Below are 8,368 nucleotides of genomic sequence, written 5' to 3'. Positions count from 1 at the left end.
AGTGAAAGGAAATAGATGTCAAAGGGAAGCATGGTACACATCAGTATATGTATACAGGTAAGGAAGGAATGGGCAGGGGAGGGGGCATACCTGAAGACTATCATAGTCTTGTCCTCTGGCAACAATTCTTGCCCTACCTGTGAGCAAAAAAATACACTCACTCTCTATCCTAATAGTCTTATCCCATTGTAACATAAGCTTAAGTTCAGCAAATTAACATCTAAATCAGATCCAGATATGGATAACACTCCTCAGATATTGTTCGTCTGTGCAGCTGCTTGGGAACATCTGTCAGTCCATGTTTTCTAGAGAAGGAAAACCACATAGACACTGCCTTTCAAAAATGGGGGGAGTGGGTAGGGAAACAGAAGGCACACAGCTAAAATCTTGTCAGGACCACCTACACCAAAGGCAGGAAATATCCTCTGATTTGGTCTAGTTCATCCCTGTGCAAGTGGTTCTCTAATCTGTTGCTCTCCTTGTTTCTTGGATCCTCCCTCTGGGTTTTTGTCTCTACTTTCAAGTCATCTTTCCTTTTCCAAAAGAAACAGGGAAGTGTTGGGTTGGACACACTTTCTCTAAATTCTGCTTAAAATTGAACGGTTCTTACTTTAATGTATTTATCTCTTTTGTTTACATTACCATAAACACCTAAAATAAGTTAACTGGTACATTCACCATTCAGCTTGGAAGTCTCCTCAAGAGATGGACAAATTCACAAGGTTCATTTCCTATCCTCAAGGTTACAGTAGGCTAAAGTATTGCTAGGCATTCTGCCACAATTTAACTCAGGTCCTTCCCTTTTTCAGCATTTAATAATTTCTTTTCTGCCTTTCCACCCTCTACTAAGAGTTTGCTCACTATTATTCAAACCTTTATACAGCATTGTACTTGCCTCTTGTTACTGCCTCAAATGACCACAAATTTAGCAGCTTAAGCAGCACAAGTTTATCACCTTACAGTTCTGAAGGCTAGAAGTCCAACATGGATCTCACTGGCTAAAATCAAAACATTGGCAGAGCTGCATTCCTTTTTGGAGGCTCTAGAGAAAGATATGTTTCCTTATCTTTTCCATCCTCTAGAGGCATCCCATATTCCTTGGTTCATGATTTCCTTCTTCCATCTGCAAAGCCAGCAACCAGTGGACCAAATCCTTCCCATATAGCAACACTTTGACCACCTCTTCTGCCTTCCTCTTCCACTTTTAAGGAATATTATGAATACATTGGGTCTACCTAGATAATCCAGGGTAATTTCTCCATCTCAAGGTCCTTTGTTTAATCAGATATGTAAAGTCCCTTTCACAGGTTCTGGGGTTAGGAGGTGGATATTTTGGGGAAGCAATTTATTCTACTTACCACACTGCCTTTTCAGCCTCCACTAATAGTCTCCTTGCTGCTTTTCCAGTCTTTGTCACTATCTAGTCCCCAAGACAATACCACATATTTTAACTTTTTGTTACAGTAGCATGCTACTCCTGATAACAATTTCTGAATCTACTGCTGCATAACAAATCACTGTAAAATTTATTGTCTTTTAATAATAATGACACTATTTCTCACAATTCTCTGGGTTGACTGCCTAATTATTTTGCTCCCCACTGTGGGTAGGGCCACTTCTGTAGCTGCATTCAGCTCATCTCACTCAGTCACCAGATGTCAGAAGGGTATGACCTCGAGAAAAGCAGCTCCCTTCAGTTGAGGCAGACACTGAATTGCTGACATTTGCTGACTGCTGACCTCATTCATTGCAGCTCAACAGCAAGTCCTTTCTTGAAGGTGAATTTGAGAACTATATCTTTTTGTCTATTACAATACACTCCTTGCTTTGCTTAGGTTTATTTCTCTATATATGCTTGGGGAGTAGCTCCTCCAGGATTCAAATGGCCTCTTTTCCTGATGAGAATTTAGAGGATGGAAGTTAGTGGGACAAAGTACAATTCCTATGTTCTAGTTTGCTACCAGAAACAGAATGACTTTTAAAAGGGGGAATTTATTAAGTTGCAAGTATACAGTTCTAAAGCCATGCAAATGTCCCAATTAAGCAAATCTATAAAGATGTCCCAATTAAGCAAGTCTATCAAAATATCCAAATTAAGGCAGAAACAAGAGGTTACATTCACTCAAGAAATGCCGATGAAGTTCAGGGTTTCTCTCTCAGCTGGAAGGACACATGGCAAAGTCTGCTAGCTTTCTCTCTAGGTTTCTTGTTTCATGAAACTCCCCTGGGAGTATATTCCTTCTTCATCTCCAAAGGTCTCTGGATGCATGGTCTCACATAGTTCTTGTGGCTCTGAGGCTCTCTCCAAAATATTTCCTCTCTTAAACGATTCCAGTAAAGTAATGAAGACCCACCTGGAATGGGTGGATTCACATATCCATCTAATCAAAGGTTAATACCTATATTTAAAAAAAAAAAGGTTAATACCCACAGTTGGGTGAGTCACATCTCTGTGGAGATAATTTAATCAAGCTTCCAATCTACAGTACTGACTAGGGATTAAAAGAAAAGGCCGCCTCCACATTATGGATCAGGATTAAAACATGGCTTTTCTAGGGTACATAACCCTTTCAAACCAGCATACTCTTCTTGAAGTGAGGCTAAGGAACACAATATATGTGCATCATCTCTCTTCTCCACTATCAATTCTAGGCTTCACATACCCTCTGCTACTAACCTCTATGTTCTTAGTGATTTAGCTGACCCTTCAGTAGCTTTCTAAACATCTTTATCTCAAGAAGGATATATGAGAGGTAGAAGTTTGAGACCTCTTATATCTTTATTCTATGCTCACATTTTATTGATTATATGCCTGCAAATAGAATTTAAGTAGAAAAAAATTGTTTTCCCTCAGAGTTCTAAAGGTGTCACTCCATTGTCTTCTAGTTCACAGTGTGGTTTTTGAGAAGTGCAATGATATTGTGAATCTTGGTCTTTGTAAATGACCTGTATCTTCTTCGGAAACTTTTAGTATTTTCTTTATATCCCTGGTGTTATCAAATTCCTTGATTATGAAAGTTAGTTTGTGTTTTTTATTCTAAAAATGTTTCCTTCAGTTTTAGAAATTAAAAAATAATAATTTCCCTCAATTCTCATTCTGTCTGTAACTTGTTATTCAAACATAGGATTTCCTGGATTGGTCCTTAATTATATCTTTCTTTTTCTACTTTCTGTTTCTTTGACTTTCTCAGAGATTTCCTATACAGGCAATACTAGATTTAGAAAAGACTTATACTTCATATTTCATACTAGATTTAAAAAAGAATCCAATAGAAGAACCATTTTTCTTTTCAAGCTGAATTTTAGAAAGAAAGCCAAAACAAAATGTTAATATAGTCTCACTGGCTGGTAAATTCATCAGTTATGCTGGCCAAAAGCGAATACAAATACTGAGGCATTGATGGTAAATTAATCAGCAAAGCGTTGGTGCAAACATCAGATCACACATGATTAGATTTTCCCTAACAAACACAATTTTCTGTAGCAAGTATTGTATTAGTCAGGGTTTTCTAGGGAAAGAGAATCAATAGGAGATATCTGTAAATATGAGATTTTATAAATATGTCTCACACACTTTAGGGATGCATGAGTCCAAATTCCATAGGGCAGATCACAGCTAACAGCGCTGATGGAGGTCTTTTCAATGAATCCCCCAGGAGAAGCTGGCTGGCTGAAATCGGGAAAGTGATTCTCTTTTCTGACTTCTCCTCTAAAACCTTCAATTGATTAGATTAAACATCACTAATTGTGGGGGGCACTCTCCTTGGCTGACTGCAAATGTAATCAATCATGGATGCAATCAACCTGCTGATGATTTAATAAACCAGCCACTAAATGTGCTTGCAGTGATGGTTAGCCCAGTGCTTGCTAGACCAGAGACCTGAGCACCATTACCTGGCCAAGTTGACACACGATCCTAACCATAACCAATATGTAATGGGATAAATACTGTCTCGTACAGCTCACATATGGAATGAGATGCAGTCACCACAGTCTCAAGGTTAATGGATATATCCCACATGGGAATACTTACTAAGGAAACTCATGGTTAGAACAATTTGGAGAGAAGTGCTTTGGCCCTTCTCAGTAATTCAGCCACCCAGTTTCATGATGAAATTATGTGTTCTTTGTCCCAACTTACATTCAGTGTATAAATAGACTTTTTTTTTTTTCTTTACATGAGCAGGCACCGGGAATTTGGTCCTCTGGCGTTGCAGGCAAGCATTCCTGCCTGCTGAGCTACCCTGGCTATATACCTTTAAATAGACTTTTGCTCCACCTGTTTTTTGCTCTTTATTTTTTGAGAATTTATGGCAACTGTGTACAGATTATATTCATTCATTTACATTTACAACAAAGGGTAATAGTTAATCTGGTACTCTATAAATTTCAAAAGCTATTGTCAGCAACTATTTTTCCCAAAAAAGTTTTTTTAATTAAATACAATGATAGCGTGTGGTCAATGGTTTCAATCACAAACTTTTAACCAAGGTTGGATGGAAAAAATTATTCGGAACTTATAATTTTCTATTTTATCATCCAACTCTTTTACTGAATTTTTATTTCAGCAATCACATTTTTAATTTCCAGGATTTCTTTCGTGATCATTTCCTCTTCTTTTTCATACTATACCATTCTTGCTTTGTGGATACAATTTATTTTATCCTTTACTGAGGATATTTAGTTTCTTTTTATTTTCTTTTTTTTTCTGTCTTTCTGGATTTTTTTTTCTTTATTAATTAGATCCTTCTTTTTATTTGGAGGTTGTCATGAAATGTCTGAGTGATATATGGCTATCATGAATGGGTGATTTTTGACTGGTGGCCTTTAACGTTAGCATATCAAGTGTTTAGTCAAACCTTTCATTGGGGTCTTTTAACTGTAGGTATATGGAAGCAAAAATTTTGTAAAATTCCTGCCTCAGTAACATGCAACTTGGAACATGTAGCTAATCCACTCACAGTATTGCATGAGATTTTAAGACAGAATTTTGAAAGCATGAGTTGCTGCTACTAGCTGCAATTGAGAAGGTACTGTAAGAAGTAAGCTCAAAAATAAGGGAATTAAGGGAATATATGATAGAGCAGAGGATGTGTAGGGGCAGAAAATAAAACTGCTTGTCACCAAATCAAACCATGTAATTGCTACACACTGCCTTAGGACAAAGACTATAACCAGGGTGCTGCCATTAACATGGCCTTAAAGAAAAGACCAACTAATGGATATACCCAGTACACTCTTTTTAAGACCTTTGGAGGGATGAAGGGGGTACCCTTCAGCTGGAACACAGGGCTCTTAGAAAGACTAAGGGAATGAGAAGCTTGATGTATTATTGTCTACAAAGGCATAGGTATTGTGAGCATTTCAGGCTGAACTAGCTAGTGACAATTTCCCTGACCCTCTTCATTGCAACCTCCTGACCTTTACTACTCCAGAATCTCCCACATTTTGGGGATAAGTGTAAGTTCCAAATAATTGAAACTTCCTTCTTCATATAATACTTGTTGTGAGTCTGCTTTCCTGACTGAATCCAAATTAAAACTCTGTTTTCCCTGGAAACAAAGTCTGAGGCAAAGATTAAATCATACTACTTTATTATAAGAAACAATCCAGGTCAGTGAGAATGAAGAAGAAGGGAAGTAAGGCTAGCTAGAATGAAAAGCAAATTAATTGAAATTGAGAAATTACTCTATTGTGCTTACTATTATTTCATGAAAAGCCATAGAGAGACATTGTTAGCCATTTGGCAAGTACACTTAGCAACTTGGTACATCTCTGGACTGCTGAATGAAAAACTGTGCCTCTAAATGGCCCATCAGAAGGAGGGAGAGGAATTTATCTCACACCGTCTAATCTATTGAACCAAGTTTGCCAGACAGCATGGTGCACCCTATAGTCATGAAGTGGTGGGATAGGCTAGAGATTCTGTGCCCTTTTCTTCAGGCAGGAAAATTGCGCAAGCCTGTCACTACATAGGGTGGTAACTAAGGCAAAGCAAGTGGTCAAAGGCCTCAGGAAACAGTGATGCTGAGAACCTGAGAGAAGTGCTTGAGGAAGGAGTGCCTGATAATGTATCCAGAGAAGAATTCTCCATTGCACAATAATGTTGTAAAATGCACAGCTATTAAGTTTCAGTGGCATAACAAGGCTAAGCAACCATTGCTCAAGCATCCAGAATCAGGTAGCAGTGAACTAGGTGTGCTGGTTTGAAATGATGTATGTACCCTAGAAAAGCCATGCCTTAATCCTAATCCCATTTTGTAAAGGCAGTCGTTTCTTCTCATCCCTATTCAGTATTGTATGTTTGAAACTGTAATTAGATCATCCCCCTGGAGATGTGATTTAATCAAGAGTGGTTGTTAAACTGGATTAGGTAGAGGCGTGTCTTCACCCATTTGGGTGGGTCTTGATTAGTTTCTGAAGTCCTATAAAAGAGGAAACATTTTGGAGAATGAGAGATTTAGAGAGAGCAGAGCAGAACGACATAGCCACGAGAAGTAGATTCCACCAGCCAGCGACCTTTGGAGATGAAGAAGGAAAATGCCTCCCAGGGAACTTCATGAAACAGGAAGCCAGGAGAGGAATCTAGCAGATGATGCCGTGTTCGCCATATGCCCTTCCAGATGAGAGAGAAACCCTGACCATGTTCACCACATGCCTTTCCAGATGAGAGAGAAACTCTGACTGTGTTTGCCATGTGCCCTTCCACTTGAGAGAGAAACCCTGAACTTCATCGGCCTTATTGAATCAAGGTATCTTTCCATGGATGCCTTTGATTGGACATATCTATAGACTTGTTTTAATTGGGACATTTTCTCAGCCTTAGAACTATAAACTAGCAATGTATTAAATTCCCCTTTTTAAAAACCATTCTGTTTCTGGTATATTGCATTCCGGCAGCTAGCAAACTAGAACACTGGGTAATTCTGTTGACCTTGGGTGGGATCATCAACTTATCCGGGGGTTGGCTGGCTATCAGCCAATATAGGTCACAGATTCAGCTAGGGTGACTGAGGCAACATGGCTCTACTCCATGCATGTTTCATCCTACAGCAGGCCAGGACAGACATACATGTTCTTATGGCAACAAGAGAAACACAAGAGTAAATGGAAATAAACTACATCTTTGGAAATGCACATAGTCCAGAATCAGTGAAAGGGTACTTCAAAGGAACATGAAAAAGGACAATGAATAGAGGGAGGGGTAAAGAATTAGGGCCATTTTAGCAATTTATTTACCAAAGAAAAACTAGATAAGCATAGTCAATTAATTGCTCTAACAAGTATTACTATCTTCTTTTGGGAAGAACTTGAGATTTTATCTGATGTTAGTGGTAAACTTCGCTGTTACAAACCATGTGGGTCATCTTTTATGCCATCTGTGAGATGGGAACAAATGATAGATTGTTCTCTTTTTCTTTTCTAACTTGTTGTTTAGGTGGTTTGGAGAGCCAGTTAAATGGCAACAGATTTTGGCACAGGGAAGTCCAAATTTAGCCCAGAGAAACCCAATTTTGGCCCAGTTTAAATCAGTTCAGGCCTTCCACTGTTCCTAGGGCCAAGTTCTAAACATTAATAAATCCATTTTAATTCCATTCTTGTAAAAATAAATGTTAAATAGGCAAGCCATTTCATTTGGCTAAGATTATCAGGTTAATAATGTTTAAACCTTATATAATCCACACTCCTTTTTATGAAGAACATAGTGTAATGGTGGTCTCATTGAACTAAATCAGAAGTCCTGAATTTTAGACCACTTTCTGCCATTTATTAGTTGTGTAAATTATGGGCAAGTTACTAAACCTTTAGGCCTCAGTTGACAACTGTATATGAGATTGCTCTAAATTACAATATTCCAAAACGTGCTGTGAAACACTTTTTTCAAAGGATTAATAGGTTTTACACATTCGAATAAATTTAAGACATGCTGGCTGAAATAAACTTCAAAATGTTTATTTCAGGACTTTTCAGAGACTTTAATAAGGTAATGTACCTTTTGAATCACCAAGAGGAAAATATAATTTGCAGCAAACTAATTTTACCAAGATCTTTTTTCTTTTTCTACAAAACATGTTATGTGCACCACTGAATATATTTTGGTAAATGATCTATCATTTCTGCTTTCAAATGGCTTATCAGTCAGGGTCCCTGAAAGAAATAGAGGGCAACTTCAAATTGGAAAACTTGAGGAGAGTGTAATAAAATGACTAGTTACAAAGTTCATGGAAACCAACAAAGAGTAATGAAATACTTTGGGCTAGGACCAACTAGAAGCCATTATCACTTGTGAGAAAGTAAAGGGATGAAGCAAAGACCTGACCCAGAGGGGGGTAATTGGAAAATTGCTTGATATGGGATGCTTGACAGG

The sequence above is a fragment of the Tamandua tetradactyla genome, chromosome 14 (assembly GCF_023851605.1).
Source record: "Tamandua tetradactyla isolate mTamTet1 chromosome 14, mTamTet1.pri, whole genome shotgun sequence".
NCBI classification, from domain to species: domain Eukaryota; kingdom Metazoa; phylum Chordata; class Mammalia; order Pilosa; family Myrmecophagidae; genus Tamandua; species Tamandua tetradactyla.
The sequence above is the reverse complement of the archived record's forward strand: the minus strand, read 5'-3'. Positions refer to the sequence as shown.